Source organism: Rousettus aegyptiacus, unplaced genomic scaffold (genome assembly GCF_014176215.1).
Source record: "Rousettus aegyptiacus isolate mRouAeg1 unplaced genomic scaffold, mRouAeg1.p scaffold_m13_p_7, whole genome shotgun sequence".
In the NCBI taxonomy this organism is placed as follows: domain Eukaryota; kingdom Metazoa; phylum Chordata; class Mammalia; order Chiroptera; family Pteropodidae; genus Rousettus; species Rousettus aegyptiacus.
Window position 1 is genome coordinate 76,934,886 of NW_023416310.1, and position 21,745 is coordinate 76,956,630.

General features: G+C 45.6%; 1 protein-coding gene across 2 annotated transcripts in view; it reads left to right on the plus strand.

Annotated features, from left to right (window-relative positions):
- SLIT3 (slit guidance ligand 3) overlaps positions 1-21,745 on the plus strand; it is a 583,670-nt gene that overhangs the window by 165,704 nt on the left and 396,221 nt on the right. The window lies entirely within an intron of this gene.

Here is a 21,745-nt window from a genome sequence, read left to right on the forward strand (position 1 = left end):
TTTATCTTTTAAGAAAAAGGATATTTTTTTGAAAGAGGTGATACTGGGTATAAATTTGCTCATCCAATTAAGGGTGAGCAATTCTTACCTATGAAGGGGTTGTTGCAGGTGCTGTGGAAGCATTTTGTGGTTATTGTCATGACATGACCAGTAGGGGAATTGAAAGGCCAAACCTTATACGAGAGCCATTCCAAGGAAAGAACCAAAATAGGCGACCGGAAAGAGTAAAGGCTGACTCTGTAGGCTTCCATCCTGGTGTTGGAAGGATGAAGCTGCCATTCGTAGGAAGTGAAGAGAAGAGGAAGACTTCTTGGAGTGGTCTGATGGAGTCTGCTCCCAGAGTTTGCGGCCCTCCTTGGGTCAAGCCCTAGCACATCTGCATTTCTACCTTCTAGAACTTTCAAAAGTTGAAATACTAAAGTCAGCTTGGTATCAGCATCGGCAGCAGTTTCTTTCCCATTCCAGCTAGTTACTTCTCTAAGGACACATCTATTGTAAAGAGCCCATGTGTTTAAGAAAACAGATCTGTTACTTATAACCCAGCAGCCATTAGGAACTGACCAGGTTTTCCTAGTGGACTGGAGCACTGCACCCTGCTTACTTGTCATATGTCACCCATTTACGTGTAGTTAATTAGCGAAACTTCAGTGTGGAGCCCCAAATTGCTATGCTGATGATGGCAGCCCTTCCCTCCCAAGAGGTGCTGATTTCCCAGCTCAGCATGTGGGACTTCAGTAATATCTCTTTCCAACGATACAATTTGATTCCACCATGGGAGGCTGCTCTGGTCCTAGCTCACTTAGCACTAAATCTCTCCCTAGATGCTCTCATTACTTAATCTTTTCAGGCCTCCTGGACCAGCCCTGGCTTCTTATTTATTTATCTGGGGCCCTGTTTACTTCCCTGTTGTAAATTACTTCTGGCTCCTAGCCGTCTGATTGCTGCAGTGATAGACTAATAGCTCAGAGCTACTGCATTTGCGTTGTGTGATGAGGCAAATAATATGCTTAACTTACGGGAGAGAAGTACACCCTCCATTGATTTCAGTGGGGGAAAATATTACTCAGGGGAAAGGGCCAAATCATTTACCTAATGTCTGCTGGTAGAAGTCAGTGTAATTACGGACAGAATTATGTGAAACAAATTGTCATGTCCATAAATCTAAACCTCCATTTTCTCGAAGGCAGAGAATTTTGGTGTTGGCATGGACTCTTTCTCTCTGATGGGTGGGTTTCTGAGAGGGCGCTGACAGAGGGTGTTGGCTGTCTGCTTCGCTTGGCAAGGGTGATGCTCTTCCCTGCTTTCAAACTCTCTAGACACCTAAGGTCAGGGTGGGCCCATCCAGCTCACTGCCACCTGCTATTGTAAATAAAGTTTTATTGGAAAATAGCCATACCCATTTATTTACATACAGACTCTACTGTCATGTCTGCGCTAAAATGACAGGCTTTCAAAATTATGACAGAGACTATATGGCCCCTAAAGCTGGAAATATTTACTACATGGCCCTTTATAGAAAAAAAAAAAATTTGCTAATTCTTGCTCTACCAGAAAAAGATCCTTCCCATGAATGTTTTATATGGAGGTGGAAAGATTAATTTGGATCACTACCCTTAATTTTCTTCTTTCAGACAGTTCAATCTCATGACAAGTAAATTAAAAGGGAACTAGAATGTTTATCATTGATTCTATAGAGATTCTGTATCTATTCACATAGCTTCTCTCAACAACCATGTGACTTAGTAGGTTTCACAAGCCCATTTGACAGAAAAGGAAACTGAGACTCTGGAAGGTGGTGTTTTGCCCAAGATCATTCAGTGAGGAAATTGCAGAACCAAGATTCATGCCTTCCCTCTTGCTCCAAATTCTGTCTTCTTTTAGCTAAACCTTGCTGCTTCCCAAGAAAAAAAAGAGAGAAGGCATTGGCGGTGGGGGAGTGTTTATCTAGGCCTTGCCTCTCCACAGAAGGGCTGCCGAAAGGGGGTATGTGAGCAGCAAAACCACGGGAAACACAAAACCTAGAGGAGAAGCAAGGGATCTCATTATCTTTAATCCACACTTCTGGTGGGGTAGAAGGTGGAGCAGACCCAAGAGTACTTAGTGATGTTGAGAAACAACACTTGTTTGTCAGGCAGCAAAAAAAAGCCAAAGAGAAGAATGCCTGCATGATACAAAGCTTGTTTGTTGCCTGTGTAATGCCAGTTGTCAGAGAGAGAGCGTGATTGATATGGCCTCCCTATGGGGGAGGTAGATGCCACCAGCTCTGCTGCAGCTGAGGCGACAGGATAGTCTCGGTTCTTGCAACCTCTGGGAGCAGTTCTCTAGACTTTGGGGCACCCTGTAGCAAGCAGACTCTGGTGCCCTGAACATCTGCAATAAATGTGGGAAAGGTGGTGTGCCCACAGACCTGCCGATGCCGCCAGTGTGCCCTCTGCAGCTGCGGAAATCTCAGGATGAAAACAACCAAAAACACCTCTTGCAAACCAGCCTCTGGTCTCTGAACCTGGGAAGACAAGAGGGTAAATACTACAAACTGTAGTAGCAGCTACTGTTTGTTGAATGTTTACAAAGTACCAGGCATTGTTCTTTCTCATTTTATCTTCATAATCATCCTGTGAGATAGGTATAACTGTTCCAATTTATTTAAGATGAAACGGAGTTCAGCGATAATAAGTAACTGGCTCAAGCTAATTCGTAAATGTTAGAGCTGAGAACCCAATCTGCCTGACATCTAAATAATTCTGCATACTAAGGGTGGGAGGTTAGGGAACAATAGTACCATACACTAGCTTTGTCACATGGGTACATAAATTTGCTTTTCTTGACCTCAGTTTATGCAAGTGCTTTCTTAACTCCTCTTACGTGGGCACTAATTCTAACATGAGGATCCCACCTTTATGACCTCCTCTAAACCTAATTTTTTCCCAAAAGCCTCACCTCCAAATGCCACCACATTGGAGATTAGGACTTCGACATATGAATTTGGGGAGGGTGGGGAAGGGGGGGGACACAAACATTCAGTTTATAAAAAATGAGAAGAAGTGCCATAGAACAGATGTTGATTTTGCGGAACTCATTATCTTGGAGGTATTTGAGGCAGGGAATATAAATATCAGCTTTAAATATCCAAATGTGCATTTCCCAGATGTGTTCCATCTTAAGAGATATTCAATAAAAAAGATTTCTGGTCCAATAAGTTTGGGAAAGACGTTAAAGGAAATATGGGAGGCTTCTTGATTGCAGGACTTTTCAGAGCCTTTACCTTGTTAATATGCATTGTGACTTTTCAGGAGGTGAAAATAAGTGTACAGCTATTTCACAAACATTTTTTGACTCTTGAATCTAAGTTCATGGCACCTTTGGTGGGACTCGAGTTTTGTAATACTGGTGTTGAGAAGATGTGAAGTTAGAACTTTTTTAAACTAGGTTAATTTGTAGGTAAAAAAAGCCATAAAAAGACCTTGAAAATAATATCTGAGGGCCATTCAGTATTTCTCCTCGCAATGCAATTGTCATGAAAATGGACCAAAGACTGGTCAATGCCACATGGTGAGGCCCCATTTACAATCTCAGCATGGCCCTCAGGGGCCTTGTTTATTGTTAGTTCTAACACAGTGTCAAGGTCCCACTTCAAACTCTTCCTTCCACTGAAGTCGAGAAGCAGTTCAGAGGCTTTCTCAACACCTGCATCTTTCTCAAAGCTTCCCCTGATGTGCTAGCAGAAGGGTGGCATTTCCCCTCCATTCCTGCCGGCCCCTACTCTTTCTCTCCTGACGCACCTCCCTCAACACTTCCCCTTTGACTCTGTCTTCGGGGTGTTATTCTGGCCCCAAGGGCGGAGAGAGAGTAGCTGTGGTCCCCTGCGGCATTCTGCTAAGTTGTTGGAACGCAGATCCCTGCCTGCATCCAACATCCCACCCTCACTCCACCCAAGTCTCTCTCTAGGCACAGAGTGAATTCTTGCCAGCTGAATCCCATGAGATGGATGCCTGCAAATACTCAGCAGCTTCTCCAAAGCAGTGACTATTCAGGCCTTCACAGGGTGGACTGCAGTCCACTGGGGACAGGGACCTTTCCTGCTCTGCCACCGTGTCCCTCAGGAATGTACCTCCTTATGGGGACACCCCATCATGAGCCAAAATCATTTTCCTGAGGCCTCAGACCAAGGGGGTGCTACTCCAGTCTCTGGGCTGCCAGCCCTCTGGCTCTTGGTGTCAGACACTTGCACAAAACACACAAGTGCAAAGGAAACCTGCAGCATGCTCTCAGCCTTTGCTCTCTCCTTCCCCCAACGCATCAGTTGGACCCTTTACCCCCTCCATGCCTTTGCTCATGCCATCTCCCCTGCCTGGGACACCCACTTTTCCTTCCAAGGCCTGTCCCAGTCTAGAGACATGCTGTAGTGTTCTTAAGAGTGAGAGTTCTAAGTTAGAAGATTCTTGCAAATATAAAATGAAGTAATCCTTCTGAAGCATTTAACACACCACCTGGTGCTCAATAAACACCAGTTTCTTCTATCTAGTCCTCAAGCTTCAAATCCTCCCCATCCAGTGAAGACTGTGGCAATCTCACCCTACATTGGTCCCCCAAATTCCTCAGCATGATCATCAGAACCACCAATGACATCTCTTGTGACATTTTTTTGCATTGTTTTTAGCAGACTGCTTTTCATCTTTGGCGTTATGAAATGGGGCACTCCCTCAGTTTTTGCATTTTTCTCCCAGCTATATGGTTGATAATCACATCTGCTGGAGTAGACCACATAGAATAGCTGGTTAATTTACTTGTCTGTTTAGTTGGGCCACCTGAGTGGCTAAAGTCAAGGATTTGAAAAAATCACCCCTATTCTTCTTCCTCTTATAACCACCCTTTCATTTAAAAAAATGACAAAATGGCGGTCCTGTGGTTGGAATCCTGCCCACAATTATATTGTGTTTGGCCTGCATATTTTTTAAAAAAATGAGTTGACTCTATTTAAAAATTGAGAGAGTTCATATAAAAATCTATATTGCTCGTTCCACCCCCAAAATTGGGAGCTCTGGCAGAAGCACAGAGCCCTGATTCCCATATAGTGACAGTCCTCAGAGCCAAGTTTTGGGTGCCCCTTTGTGAGGAGCATGCTTTCTCCAGTTTGCTAAAATTCCCATTACTCTCACTGTCCCACGTGGGCCCTGCTCAGTTCTTTTCATGACCTTCGTAGCCATTTAAGTTTGAAAACAAGGACTTCATTCCCCAGCTGTACTGCACAGAAGAGGTGACTGAGGCCCCCAAGGGCAGCGGCAGTGGAGACCACTAGGGAGGGCTGCCGTCAGGGTGAAAAGCACAGCCTCGCAGGACTCCTTTCCCTTTGTTGGGGTTGGAAATTGTTTAAATCTCTATTGGCTCTTTCTTTGATGGTTTCCACAGTCTTTTCACCCCTGAGAAGTTGGCAGGGCAGACACCATGATCTCCCTCCCATAGAATAGGGTGTCCAGTAGCACCAACACCGTCAGACACTCTCATTGGGACTCTGAAGGCCAGGGAATGGGGAATCCATTCCATCTGTGGACCCTCACAACACACTTGCCACTTCCGGTCCAGCAAGGCCAAATGGCCTCATGTGGGTGCAGTCAGAGAAGCCCAGAGAGGATTTCTCCTCAGACCTCCCCCACAGCAGCCCTTTGCCTTTGTGCGCCGTCTTCTCTCTGAGGAGAGGCAGACCCGAGCCTCCCGCCCCACATCACAGGCCTTCCTTCTGTGGCTAGTCATGCAGCTTCTAGCACCATAGGCCCTGAAGCCCTTCTGCTTGCAGAACTTTGGAAATAAGGGAGTTTAGAGAAACGGGTGGGTCTGTTTTTAATTGAAACGGTGATTTCATTTCATCTTGGAGTCCCTTGGTCAGAGCCTTGTTTCTTGCGGTGACACAGCTTCTCTCTCAAGTTTAGGCCCCTCTGTCTCCAGGTCTAAGTTGTGTTGTTGCCGGCAAGTGATTTGGGGTGTGCTAATTACTGCCTGAACCAAGCAGCAATTCTCTGATAGGGACCAATTTGTGGCGAGGAGACTTCCCTTGCCAGGGATCCCCTCTCTAATTTTCTGCACCATGAAAATGTCTTCCATTTTCTCTCGTTTGACATCTCTAGGGCCCCTGGGCTCAGGATCTTCACACATGGAAAGGTTTGGGAGAAGCCAGCTAATTTATTTTCCCAAGTTATATCATTGAAAGTTGATTCCGTTATTTATTCCAGAAAAATGTATGTTTTCATACACTTGGTGTGTAGACATACCAGAAAATGATATATTAATCTAGAAGGGTCCTTCGAGACCTTCTAGTTTAGGCATTGCAAATAGATTGCATCTTGCATGCCAACTGTGATTAGATAAATGGTGCCCGGGGTAATTTATTGAGAAGGATTCTGAGGCTCATCCAAGCTCAGGAGAGCATCCTGGGATATATTCTGCCGTGGACCCAGGATGGGGAGTGGTGGCACATTCTCGAAATACAGCCACCCCCGTTGAAACTTAGACTCCCCACTTTACAGATGAGGAAGCTGTGCCCAGAGTCTAAAGGCAACTAGGGTGCCACTAGGCCTCATAACACCCCTGTGTAAGGGTTTCTGGGCAGACGGTGCCTCAGGGGCACAGATTTTGGGATGATTCTTAAGTGAGTGACCTCTGAGAGGGTTTCCCAGTGCCATGGTCGAAGGTAGGGAAGCAGTGGGTTGGGTGGCTCCCTGATCCTCTGCCCCAGCATGGTCTCTGGCCAGTGGCTGAATCCCAGGGGTCAAGGAGCCTCTACGTGAGTTTCTTCTAGTCACCATTTCCCACTGTTCTTCCTGAAGGTCAGACCTCAGCCATCAGCTAGTGGGAGCATTCCCTACATTTAAGAGCTCGAAGAGGATTCTGTATAACTGAGTAATTTAAGACTGTGAAATCAGATGACCTGGGTTTGAATCCTGACTATGCCACTTTAGGGTTCTTAGACAAGCTGCTCCATTTCCCAGAGATTGGATTTTATTTCATTTTGTTTTGAAGTAGTAGTACTAACACTTGCCTCATAGAGCTGTTGTAAAAATTAAATGAGATGATGCATGTAAAGTTTCAGTGCACAGCATTTAATTAACACTGTGTCAGTAAACATTTGGTATTTTTATCTTCTAAATTCGTGGAGTGCATTTTCCCATCAAAAGGGGAGAGAACTTACCAGATTATTGAACAGTCCCGGGGCTCTGTGCCTCTGCAGTCTTGGAACAGTAGAAAACAAGAGGTAGGATATTTATTATTTTCTAAAAAGTAATTTTTCACCTAATTAAAAATGATTTGAATGAACAATTTTTGAAATAAATACTGAATCACAGTTTTGCGAGATGCACAGCCTCTTCTCTGCAAACTAGTTTCCTTATCATGAGGCTGTAGCAGGGCGCCGATGTGCATGCGGAATGAAAGGTCCATGAGAATGCGAGGGATTTGGGTGATGCTGGCCTCCGGTGTGGGAGAAATGCTGGGAAAGGCGGAGAAGAGGTCCCACAGGAAGTCCCCGCACAAGTGCCCATCTTCGTTGCCGGAAATCTCAACAGAACATTGCAGTTTAGATCCTCAGCGTGGAGGTTGGGAAATTCTCAGGCATACTTCTGGAAGATCTGTGTGCTTCCCTTCTCCCCAGACCAAGCACTTTCCAGAGCTTACCCAGCCTTTGCTCATCCTCCCCATGCTCATCTCTAGTTAGCTCTTCCAGAGGACAGTGAGGGAGGTGCTGGGAGGTGGGGGGCAGAGGACAGGCTGCCTAGGTTTGAATTCTCTGCTCCTTACCTCGGGCGGATTATTTAACTTCTCACGGTCTCAATTTTGTCATCTGTGAAGAGGGCATGATAATAGTACCTAGCTCACAGGATTGCTGTGAGGATAAAATGACTTAATGCACATAAGTGCATAGAGTGGGGCCTGGAACCAAGTAAGCGCTCAGTTCGTGCTGGCCAGTGTCATTGTTATTAGCGCAGAGATGGGGAAAGAGAAGCAGGAAAGTCACTTTGGAGAATGTTCCAGATTCTCTAAGGGGTATGAGAACATACACAAACTTTTCTGGGTAGGAAACATCATTCTTCTCATTTCTACCATCACTGAGTTTCCCTCGCCGGTCCTTTCAGTACTATTACAGACATAAACCAGAAACTGGGAAAGATGCCTCCCATAGTTCTGGGGGAGGTGATGTGGCGGGGTTGGGGGCACGTTCCCAGGCCTCTGTTATGTGCTTGCCGGATTAGCCTCACCAAAACCCAGGGAGCTCTTTACAGGTGAGGAGACAAATGCCAGGATGGGAACTGACTGGACCACAGCTCACTCGTGTTGAGATCTCCCTGGGATTCAGGCTGAGATGTGTGTGGCTGTGGGATCCAGGCTAGCTCTCCCGCCTCATGCCGCTGCCCCGTTGCTCAGGGTCTCCACAGCCCTGCCAACAGCGATGATGCTGTTGTGTACCTTGACATGTCCGCTGCTAAATGAAGCGTCTGAGCATGAGCATCTGAGTTAATCTTTGACTGGGCAGCAGTTTTCTCATTAAGAGCCTGTGTCAACAAAGGAGTCCATATCTCAGCATGAACAAGTCCTTTGGGGGAGTCAGCGGTCTTTGTGGAAAAGGAGGCCAGAAACAAAAGCAGTGACCCCAGGAGAGCAGGAGGGGGAGGGGGAAGAGGATAAAAGGCGGTAGCATTAGCGCAGACTCTGGCCTTAGATCAAAGGGTGAAAAGATACAGTGCGTGGTTTCCGAATTCGAATCCTGGCTCCAGTCTTTACTGTGTGGCCTTGGGTAAGTTATTTAACCCCCCTGTGCCTCATTTCCTTTATCTGTAAGACAGGCATGATGATGACCTACCTCATAGGTTTCACTCAACCAACAACTATCTGTCGAACACCCACTCTGAGCTAGATGCTCAGACACTCTACTGTTCTGGGTACTGGAAACAGGGCTGGGAATGGTACAGGGCCAAATACCTGTCCTCAGGGAGCTCATATTCTATTGGGGATGTGCATGATAAACAAAGTTAACAAATAAAACAACTGGTGTGTTGGGTATAGGGATACATGCTAAGAACAGTTATAGAAATGGTCATGGTAGTGAAATGAATTTTAGATAAGGCAGTCAGAGAAGGTCTCCCTCAGGTGGCATTTGACTAAAGGCTTGAAGATGAGAGAACATGCCACGTGGATATCTGGGGAAAGAACGCTATTGAATTAATTAACGAGTGGATGGGGTTGCATGGATGAAATATGATCATAATAATCGTAAAGTACTTAGAATATTGCCTGACGCATAATATATGCTATATATATGTTAGCCATTTTTATATTTAGTAGGTTAAGCACAGTTACCACAACCCTACTTCTGGCTTTTTGAAGTCATTTTCAAGATAGGCAGAGAGGAAGGTCAGAAAAACCTCTTTCTTATCCTGTTGGCGAACAGTGTACAATAGCCCTCTTTCAGGCTGGCTGAGGCACAAGTTTTAAGACTCATCTCTCACACACACACACACACACACACACACACACACACACACACACACGGGTCATATTAATGTTCCTTTTTGTAGCCTGTTGGAGATTTTTTGTATTTTGCATTACGTGTTCCTTCCAACAGCCCTGTGGGGTGGGTAAGGCAAGCGCCCACCTACTTTAGAAGGAGCGTTTCCTAAGCAGCTCCTGGCTGCCAGGTATGCTGCAGTCACTTCACATGTGTATGTTACCTTCCTTAACCCTTCCAGGAGGACATGCCTAATCACCACCATTTGAAAGGTGAGAAAACCAAGTGGGGCTGGGGCTGGGGCTGGGGCTGGGGCTGGCGCTGGCCCAGAGAGACACAGCGGTAAGTGGCCCAGCTGGGCCCGACCCCCAGGCTCCCTGTGTTACAGCATCTCCTGTGGGTGACACAGCAAGCCTGCCCCCATTGCTGTCCCTGTGCGACGACTTGGGGTGCCACCTCAGGGCAGTGAGCCCTGCATAGGAAGCCAGGGGACAGGGCCGACGGTCAGCTTGCCATTGAAGTGAAGTGTAGAGCAACCCAGTGAGACGGGGACAGATCTGCTAATCCTGGTCTAGGAACGCCAGAGATAAAAGCAGCCGTGGGCCCAGGGAACAATAGCTCCGCATACCAGCAGGGAAGGGCACGGTCATCGCCCTCAACCCAAACAACTGCTCTTTATCCAGCAGCTCCAGGGCCTGGAGGGTTTGGCTGGGTACAGCCCAGGAAAAGGCTGACTCACAAGAGACGAGAGAACACCCCAGAGAGACTGGGAAAATGGAGAAGCCAACTCTGTCCCCAGTGCCATATATTTTGGGGTTGAGTAATGTGGGAAACAAATCTCTCCCTTCACCATCCCACCCAGAGTGGAAGGATAGCCTGAAGCCACAAAGATAATTTTTGCTGAAACAATTAAGCAAAACAGGACCTAGACTCCACTGCATCTTCAGTAGGCGCAGCCCCCACCCCCTTCCACTGGGGCCTTTGGAGGCAAAGCTTTCTCCAGGGGAATGGAATTAGCCGGAAAGATGTAAGGTCACATTTTCCCTCCCATTAACTTATGCTAACTGGTCTTGGTGGGGAGTCCGAGGGTGGTTCTTAGAAGGCCTTCAAGGGAAATTCTGAAACAATAGGCTAGACTTTCAAATATGCGACATGTTGAGATGTCTTGGGTTGTTTCACTCTAGCAGCCAAAACATTTTGACTTGCTAAAATCCTCCCAGAACATAAATCACTGCGGGTGGGGGGGGGGACTGGGGGGGTGAGTTGGGAGGTGAGGCAGTAGGAGATGGGGGAGATGGGGACTGGGTGCTATCAGAATTCATTGTGAGACGGGCCTAGTGCCCTCTTCCGTGGTCCTTCACTTCCACTCTGCCGTCTGTCCCAGGGCTGCTCTTGGCCGGGCTACAAGCACCATATCTGTCCAGGTCCAAAAAGAACTAACAGGATGGACGAAAGTCTGAGGAATTCACCTCGATGAGCTTTACAGGAAAACTGTCCTGAAAGTTATAAGATTGAAAGAGGATGAGAGTGATCATGTCACCCACAATCCTTCTGTTGCCCAGGAGATTGTTCCCGGAGATCTTTAGTTTATCCTGATATACCCCAGGCAAAGATAAAATGAAATTTTCAGATCACTTTGCCCTCACTCACAGCTAATGATTTTGTTGAGGTTTTAGGGCTCCACAACAGAGAGGAAATGTGGGAGAATCAGAACTTAAATCTTTTTCAGTTACTTTTCTCAGCATATAAGTTATATCTTGGATGTTCCTCCAAAGAGTGTCTAGAGAAAAGGAAGCCACAGTGGCATCTATAATCCTCTTCCTAAACATCCAGTGATTAAACAGGGCCTGGCTGGGACAGCCGGTGTCTGGGGCTAAAATCCTCTGGGATCTTGTATACTCAAGATCTCTGCATTTGAGTGTGTATGTTCAAGGCAAAAGTCATAAGACTGGTTTGGCCTACTAACTGTTAGCCTGGCATGCGTTTTCATTTCCCTTTTTAATAATCAGCAACACCACTTTCTCTCTTCTATCCATCCACTGAGATTTTCACCTCGCATTGAAATCAAAGTCAAGTCCCCATTCTCTGTAGTCTTCCTCCCTCAGAGCCATCTCCCACCCCCACCTTACCTTCCTATCATTATTTGGCAATGAAACCTGGATCACCTAGTGACAAATCTTAATGATAACCCCTGCCATTTAGCAACTAAGCCCTGTACCATATGTTAGCCGCCATACCAGGCGGTTGCCCTAATTTTATTTCCTCCTTAAAGCAGCCTCATAAGGAGGTGAAAGAAGCCAGGCCTACTAAAGTCATGTGACTTCATTAAAGTTTCAGCCGGTAAGAATGGACGCAAGGATTGGCAGTCAGCTCTGTTGGACCATCAACCTCTGAACGCTGGTGCTTTTGATTCCCAGTGTGGTCCACGTCGTTGGATAACTTTGGCACATGTTTGTCTGGGCTCGATAATTAGGGAATATACTCTATAGGCAGGAAGCTCACATTTTTTTGTGTCCCCATGGTGTCTAGCCCAGCATTTTGCACACAGAGGACTTGCATTTCTGTATGTCATTTGAGATGAGTGCAGCATGTTTTCACTTTGTACCAATTGCCAGAAGACAGGAAGAAAGAGAGTGTCTCCTCCTGGAATAAGGGGAAAGTGGAGGTGGTACAAATCACCCTTTGGGCATCACACCCTCCTGGACCCTCTCCCAGAGTTTCTGAGTCAGTAGGTCTGAGAGGAGCCGAATAATTTCTACCAAGTTCTTGGGTGGTCTGGCACCTCACTTTGAGAACTACTGTCATCATGAGAAGTACAACCAAGTTCAGATCTTACTCTCCCACTTACTGTCTGACCACAGGCAAGTTTTTACAACCCTAGGAGATCCAGTAGTTTTCTCTAAAGAGAATAATAAACTCATCAAGCTATTGTGAAAAGTAATTGAAATCACAAAAATGCATAGTATTTTTCTTTTACCATACATAGATATGGATCTTGCTATGTGCTAGGCTCTCGCAGGCCTTCTTTACAAATATGAACTCAATACTCGTAACAAGCCTAGGAGGTGGTCCTCTTATGTTCTGCATTGTACAGAAAGGTGACTGAGGCCCAGAGAAATTCTATGACTTGCCTGAGGTCCTGAAGCTACTAAGTCTGTGGAGCTGGACTACAACCCAGGTAGCCTGGCCGAGGAGTCCACATGCTCAGTACAGTGTACAGTACTTGGCTTGTTGTTGGCCAACATTCTTTCTCGTTTCTGGGTAGGCTAGGAATGGGACCTCCGAAGGGCAGAGAGACTGTTTTTCTAGTCTATAGAAAAGACAACTGTTTCATGACCACAGCTTGAAAATCACACGCTTGACCTCTCTTCTGATACCAATACGGTCGGTCGGGAGTGGCTGTTTCTCTTTAAACTTCTCTGGCACCAAGGTTTATCATTGCTCAAGAGGAGGGAGCTGGATAGAGGCCTGTGGGCTGAAGGGGTGTAGGAGGTAGGTTGTGGGTCAGTAATAAAAGTGGAGAGAGGTTTTCAGCTCCCCCGCTGAGGGCCTCAGGAGTCTGGCCGCGGGAGGGTGCAGAGGCGCAGCCCAAGGAAGGGGCAGTGATGGACAGGGCGGGAGGGGAGCAAATAGTTTCAGCCTGGCCGGGTAACTGAAGCCGAGAGGGCAGGCAGTGGGAGAATTTCAGCTATGTCATGGGAAATGGCTATGGCCAGGCCTCTGATTAGCAGCCGACCACAAATCCTCTGGGACCCAGCCAAGGGTCAGGAGACTGGGGCACCGCGGGGATACCAAATGGGTGCTGTATTTCATTGTCGGAGAAGAAGGAGGCGATTTTGGCTGTTAGCCCCAGATGTGAGTGCTGGCACTGCCAGGAGCCGGGGCTGAGCAGGGGAGTGGGCGTGAGAGGGAAGCTAGGAAAGTCCACTTTTCACTCCAGAGACCGTAGAGGAAAGATCAAGCCGCGGTGTCAGGGCGCGGTGTGATCTCAGCGCTTCCCGGGCGCCACCTCTGAAGCGTTCTGTCATTTCTTCTCTCCGCAAGGTGAGACCTCAGAGTCTCCACCTGCCATGCCAGAGATCTAAAAGGGGAAACTCGACCTGAGTTCCTCACAGTGTAGATGGGGTGGAACACTGGGGCTCCTGGAGGTCAGAATTCACCAGTGAACCCACCCGGTCTGCTCGTTTGACCTCTTGGGCTTGGAACTGAGCAATGGGTTAGGGAAAATCAACTTTCAGAGCGATGGAACTCAGTGCCAGCGCCTAGAGAAAAAAGGTCACGTCCTTTGAGTCATTCTTCTAGCTTATCTCAAGGTCTAGCCATGAGGCCTTTATAAATGTTTGTCGAATGCATGAGGGGACTGATTTATTATGTCTACAAAGATAATAGATTCATAAAGAATCTCAGCTAACTTTTTAGAAATGCCTGATGAATAAAAACTTTCTCTGAGATCATTATAGTCCCATGTGACTGTGGAAGGAAGCCCTTCAGCCAAGCTAGCGGGAATGTGACAAGCCTCTCATTTTTAGGGCTTTCACAGGGTTTCACAATATACTATTGAGGTAAACAGCCCAGGCCCTAGAGTTATACTAACCAGATTCTCACTGGACAGATGGGACGTGTGACCTTGGACAAATCGGTTAACTTCCCTGAGCAGTAGTGCCCTCACCATTATAAAATGAGGAAAATACTAGTACCTTCCTCCTCAGTTCATTAAAATAATCTCTGCGAAGGGCTTGGCACCATGACAGAAGCATACTCAATAAGTATGAATAGTAAGTATAAGCAGTTCTCTCAGTAAGTATAACTCTGTGGTATCGGTGAGGATTAAGTTCAACCACAAGGAATAGAAAGCCGCATAGTAACAGGGTTTAAACGAGGTAGAGGTTTATTTTTCTCTAAATTAAGAATGCTCGGAGAGGAAATCTATAGTTGGTATGGAAGCCCTGCTGTTGCAGGTACTCAGAGAGCCAGCTTGCTCTAGCTTTTTGTTCCACTGTCCCTATGTTGCGGTCTTAACCTAGGAGTCCGAGTTGGTGTGGCAGCCACCACTTACATTTTCCAAGAGGCAGAATGGAGGGAAACCGAAGAAGGGGAAAGGACATGTGCCAGCGCCTTTCGAGGGAACTAGCCCCATAGCACTTCTGCTTACGTCATGTTAACATGTGGTTGGGTCATTCTTTTTTTTTTTTTTTACTACATCAATCTCTGCCTTCTAATATTTAGACCATTTACATTTAATGTAGTTATCTATCTATTAAGTCTGCTGTTTTATTCTGTTTTCTGTTCTGCTTTTTTTGTTTCTCTGCTTTCTTTTTCCTGTCTTTTTCTGGGTTACATGTACTTTTAAGAATTTCACTTGATTCATCTATAGTGTCTTTTTGTATAACATTTTTAGTGGTTTCTCTAGGTATTAGTTATGTATACTTATCACATTCTACTGTGTAAACAATTTACCAGTTTGAATGAAGCATAGACACTTTACTTCCATTATGTCCCTTTACCTCCCCAACATAATTGTCTCAAATATTTTCTCTACATAGTCAGACCTCTGAAAACTCAAGATAATGATATAATTTCTGTTTCAACCACCAAATATAATTTAGGAACCTTAAAAGGAGAAGGAAATAAATTTACTTGTATTTTTGCTTGTCCTTTTTTCCCTCTGATGTTCATTTCTGGTCTATTTAAGGAATTTCTTATAGCCGCATTTTTAGGATAGCTCTGTTAGTGACAAATCATAGTCTTTTTTTCCCCCCATATCTGATTTTCCCTTCCTTCTAAAGGATATTTTTGCTATATAGAGTTCTGGGTGGACAGTTCTTTTTTTTTTTTTTTTTTTCCATCCCTTGAAAAAATCTGCACCACTTCTTTCTGGACCTCATGATAAATGAAGAGAAATCTCCTGTCATTTTCATTGCTTTTTCTCTTACTGGTAAGATGATGTTTCCCTCTCACTGCTTTCAAATTTTTTTTTTTCTTGAGTATTCTGAAGTTTGACTATGATGCAACTTGGCATGGATTTCTTTGGATTTACCCTATTTGAATATGCTCGCCTTGACTCTGTGGTTTATGTCTTTTACCAAATTTGAGAAGCTTTCAGATGTTATTTCTTCAAGTACTTTTTCAGCATTGCTGTCTTTCTTTTCTTCTTCTGGGTCTCCAGTGACACAAATGCTCAGATCTTTAAGGCTCTGTCCATTTCTTTTCAGTCTGTTTTCTCTCTGTTGTTCAGCTTGGGTCATTTCTACTGTCCTCGCCTCAAGCTTACTGATTCTTTCTTCTCTCTACTTCATTTTGCTATGGAGCCCATCCATTGAATTTTTTATTTTGATATTTTTATTTTTCAGTTCTGAGATTTCCATTTGGTTCTTCTTTTAGCTTCAGTTTCTGTCCTGAGACTTTCTAGTTTTTCACTACCGAGCAAGAAAACATTTTTATAATGGCTCCTTTAAAATCCACGTCAGTATTGGCACCTTTTGATTGTCTCTTCAGATTAAAGTTGTGACTTTCCTTGTTCATGTGATGATGAGTGATTTTTCTATTGAAATGGAACATTTTGGCTATTATGTAATGGGACTCTGGATCTTATTTAAATGTTAGCTGGCTCCTGATGCTGTTCTGGCAGTGGGAGGGGTAGTATTGCCTGTCATTTCCATGTGGTGTTGGAAGCTCTTATTCCCTGCTTGGCCTCTTTTGATACATGGGGGAGAGGGCTCCTTGTTATGGCTGGAGGAGAGTGGGGATTTCAGCTCACTATTAGGCCTCTGTTAATACCACCTTGCTGGGAGGTCCAAAGTGCCTTACTACTGCTCCCTAGGTGGCCTCCCCAATACCAGGGGAGGCCTCATTGTTGTTATGTAGTGGTAAAAGTACTGACCTTCCCTGGACTCCTCTGACACCACTCCAGTGGTTAGCTCATTGGCAAGAGCTGCCTTGTTGCTTACCACCAGGTGAGTGGAGAAGACCAGGTTCCCTACGTGGTTCCCACTGATACTGTTAGGAGAGATTTCATTACCACTCAGCAAAGATAGCTTGGCCTTCTCTGATATGACCCCAGCAAGGGGTTAAGGTGCCATGTAATACCAAAGAGGGTAGAAGTCTTTGTTTCCCACTCAGCTAGTGCTGGTGCAGGTAGGAATACAGATTCCTTTGTGGTCTTCGGCTGGAGTAGAGCAGTTATTGTCTAGACGTTTTCTGTTTCCTAGGCTGCCTCTTTTTTGCTTCTTTGACTGGTAAAGTAGGCTTTATTCATCTGTGCCTGTTGGTATATTGGGAGTACTGTCTGGAATATAGGAGGCAAAAAGAAAACCCAGAGAACTTACCACCTTGTCATTCCTCAGTTCAGGTCATAGCAGCCATTAAATTGGTGGTTGTTGGGCCGTGTGTGTGTTTGTGCATGCATGTGCATTGTGGCCTTGTGTGGGGCTTCTGTCTTAGAGGAAACCATGTTTTCAGAGGCATCCCTTTACCACTATATTGATTTCTCACTCTTTGTCAGGAAGGAATGAACTGGGATGAGAGTTGCTGATTTTCCCTTTAGCAGTCAGAATAAAGAACTCTGCAGCTTATAATAATAAGTCTGACATTTCCCAGAATGTTTCCTGAAACTTCTGTGGGCTAATAAATTTAAGTTTTATGGTCAAAAACACTTGAGAAATAGCAGGTTAAAATAAGTTAAATACGTTTCTTTATTATAGGACTTCCAGAAACTTTTAATGTGCTGACATGCACTGAGGAATCTGACATGTTTCCAGATTCACCCTGTCATGGATCCATTTTGTCATGGAGAATGGCTGAGACCGTTGTCCTGGGTAGACACCTTGTAGGACGTGCTGCCATAGACAGGGTTGAATGTTTCACAGCTCTGAAGAGAAGGAGTCTCAATGGTCCTTCTCAGCAAGGTGCACAAGCAAACTCTCTCCGCATTCATGCCCACCTCTGCACCTTCAGAGAAGGCATGCCAGTTTGCATCTGTCACTTGGGGAACTGGAGAGTGATACCTTAGTGGGATCTGCCTTGGGTTTCCCTCAGAGTCAAGTCCCTTGAGTTACACAGGGAGACAGGCTCATTCCACATATGTGAAGACTAAGGTTGGTATCTCCTTCCTGCCTTTTCTCAGTTGCCTTGTATCCACATTAGAACTGAGATGTCAGTTCAATTCAATTGACATCTCATTTATAGACCATTTGATCTGATTTTACCTGAGACAAAAGGTTTATACCTTTAGCAGCTTGTGGGGCATTGGAATTTTCAAAACTTAATTTCAGATCCAAATTGTTTTCAGTGTTGCATTATATAAATGTGACTTGAGCCAGGAGAAAGGCTCTGATTGCTATCGGTTGCTGGCACTGAGGTGTTGACAGTGGTTGGAACAGTCTTTCTTGCTTTGTCTGAGTAGGAGTGTGATCTCCAACGGCGAGCCACGTTGATAGAGATGGCTCGAGTGCATTGTCCTCTTGTTGAGATAAATATGTGCTTTATAAATGGGTCCTTATCTGACTCACAGACACAGGGTGGAACCGCTTGAACACCAGCCACTGATTGCTAAGTTACTGGGAACTCCAACTGCTTGAATGCATTGTGCTTACTTTAACCAGGACTTGGTTTAATCTGCTCAGCCAAAATGTCTGTCTTTAACTTTCTCATCCTCTTTGATTCTTAGAGCTGGTTTTTAGATTACTTCCTCTGTTAATGTTCTAAGCAAAGCGTTCTTTTTACCATGAGATATGGCCAAAATATGGCTTGATCTGAGATTGCTTTGAAGGTTAATTTGGAAAAGCACCGATGAGCCTATATATTCAAAAAGAATGTTCCAGCCAATCATGCTCATTTCTCTGATCTTCATTCTCAGTTTGCTACAGATTTCAAAATAAATTTTAGAATTCCTAAATATCGACACAACATAACTAGTATAATAGCTAATATTTGTAGTACACTTAAAAGGTACCAAGCATATGCTTTCGTTTCTATTCATTATTGCGTTTCATTGCTTCAACAGCTCCATAAGGCTAGAATGATTGGGGAACATGTTCAAGGTTACATGGCCAACAAAGTTCTGGGGCTGGCTGGGATTCGAAGCCATCAGTCCAACCCCAGAGCCTACGCATCGCCTCTGAGGATATACCCGGGCAGTGAGAGGAGACAGGCAAACAGGGGCTGGACCTATAACCCAAGGACTGGACAGATGAGGCAGATTCATGCCCTGCTGTAAGAGATGGCAGCCGGCAGAACCAGGAAGTGGAGGGCATGGCCTCAAGTAACGCCAAGGAGCTGTCAGCACCGGGAGATACAATGAGGAGTAATGGCAGCAGAGTGAAGTGATGGGAAAGTCTGCAACACCAGAGATCTAGAAAGGCTGGCAGCATCGGGGGACTTTGTTAGGGTTTCGGCTGGGTGGGTAGGGTTGAGGGGCAGAGGCTACAAGTGAAGGGACAAAGGTGCCAGGTAGTTAGTTCACCTTGATGTGGTCAGACCAAAGGAAAATGTCCGGAACCAATAACCAGAAGCAGAGTCCAAGATGGAGACGGAAGGCAAAAAGCGAGCTAAAATGTCAGAGTTAGAACTAAAGGCGAAGCCATGTTGACGATGAGAAGTCCTAACATGTGAGGCAGAAATCATGAGATCCTATCTGCCCAGGTGATAATTAACTCCTAGTATTGATTCAGGACAAACCCCCCAGGTAGATGCTGGAGCCAAAGAGAAAACCCAGGCCTGGGCGTTTCCCCAAAAATGCCAAGTATCTGAACATTATCTGACAGCCTGTTAGTGGAGATAGGAAAACAGCAGACTTGGGTGTTGCAATACCACCTAGCCACTCACTCAAATAAAACACTGTCTGCTGCCACAGTTTATAGGGTACAATATTTGTCGAAAGAATGGGAATTCTACACAGGGAACTGTAAACTCCCCAATATAATTTCCATTGTTTTGTAAAGTCTGGAAGTTGGATATAAAGTTTTTGACTTCAGGGGTTATTCGGAGAGAGGAAAATCACTGTCCACTTTCCACATATTGGAAACATACTCCAAGCTAAAGTGAGGTTAGGAGTCCTCCTGCCCACCTCCTGGGTCCAAGTGGGGTGACTGGGTCCAACTTGTCAATATTCAGCTGCGAGTTCTGAAACCGGACTTGCATCAGCAAAAGTAAGGTCTTACCCAGACCCACACCATAGGAGATGTGAACTGGCCTGGAATCAGAGCAGGGAAGGCTGTGGGGACCTTGGCGCCTTCTGAAGGTAATTTTAGAATACTTTTAACCTAAAAATTGAGAGTGCCACCCTTCTGGAGACCATGAAGCTGAGAATGGCTCGTAGCTAAACCAGCGTTATACCTAATTTGGGGGAGACCCCCTGGCTCCTCCCTTGGGGTGAAGGTGGAAGTGCGTGTGGTTATGCTCTGGGAACGTGGCATTCAGGGAACAGCTGTAATCATAGCTGCCCCACCCACTTTGTTTAGCCTGAGACTAGGGCACCCAAGGTGACAGGGAAGGAAACAGGTATTCTCTATATTTGTCAGTTTGATTTATAAAGCATGCAGATGGGTTTTATATCATTGACGGTATTGGGTACACTGGTCAGGCCTGTTGCCTCCCACTTTTTTGATGAGGATCTTGAGGTTCATGTCACATGTCCCCACAGCAGTACAGGCGGCCTTCAACCCCTGCACTGACACTCTCAGTTCCTACCCTCATAAGACAAAAACTAACCTGTAGTCAGAATTACCCTGCACAATAACATAAATCACCCCAAGAACTGTGCCCAACCAGTTTGCCCTCTGGAATTGGAAGAGATTCATTTCTTTAGTGGACTGCCAGCTGAAATGGTAGATTTGCATTTAGAGGTCATGTTTTTTGAAAAAAGGAAAGTTTCTTAATGCTCAGTGTGCTGAGAAGCACTCAAGTGAGGAGCATTTAAGAGCTAAGACTGATCAAAGGAGTGGCACCTTTGGGTCTCCCCTTCTATGCTCACGGCCATTTGCCTTCTGAGTAGTGTGGCAGGTAACTATTTCAGTTGTTACCTTCCTCTTCTTTGTGACAAATACATGTAGTTGAATTTGCCCAATTTGAATGAGCATGGACTGTAACTTAAAGAATAGACATTCCAGATGAGGTCCCCTGACTTCGCACCTAAGACTCTTCAAACCACTAACACGTGACTACCCTTGGTTCAGTGTTCCCTGGCCAAGGGAACTGCTATCTACTGACCATTTAGTAACAATAATAGTAGTAGTAATAATAATATAATGGCAACAGCAAGTACTGAGATCTCATCTTGTGGTAAATACTATATGTGATTTATCTCCTTTTCTCTTCAAACAACATGCAGAGAGGGGCTCTGATTATCCGCATTTTGTCGATAGGGAACCTACGGCACAGAAAGATTGAACAAGGTCACTTAGCATCTAAGAGCCACAGGCAGGATTTGGACCCAGACTTAGGCATCTCCCAAGTCCATGCCCTTAACCAATTTGCTCATCGTCCTCTTTCTCACCCTTTACCTGACCACGGAGCCAAGCGCTCACATACCATGTAAGGACGGCCAGCCCTTCAGAGGATATAGGGAGCAGGCATGAGCACCTTATCCTGGCCTCTGGCCTGCTCATGATCATGGACCTGGGAAGTGTGTAGCAAATGACCCTGTTATCCGACTCAATAAAGTTCCTAAGAAGGATGACACCGATGCCAAGGAGAATCCTGGCCAGCCCCTTCTGCCATGGCTGACAATGTTCTTTAGATAATGCACCATCCCGTATTCTCCAGAGGAAGTTCTTTTGGGTCTCTGACAGGAGGGGCTGCCCTAGGATTGATTTGCCTCCTGCCAAAGCTGTTATTCCAGACTGACATTTAAAGTGAGTTAGCTCTTTGGAGTACCATACCTTCAGTGCAATGGGCCATTAGAATCTGGTGGATGAGCTCAGAGAAATCTCGGAAATGAGGACAGGAGGTTTCATCCCCAAAAAGGGGGAAGCAGAACCATGCAGGGTGGAGCCAAGTACACTCCCAGGCAACGCAGGGCTGCAAATGGTGCATTTAATGGAATGGTCACCTGATGTACTGAGAGAGATGGTCATAGCCAGGCCAGGAGCCACTGGCTCAGTGGGAAGCAGAGGGTCTTTGCTGCCTCCACTTAAAACATGGATCCCAGTGTCCCTTGCATGCTCTCCCTCACTCCCAGCCCTGTTTCTGGCCTGCCACCTGGCTTCTAAGTCCCAAGTTGTGTTGCTGGTGTTTCTTCCACCGTTGGACTTCTCACGT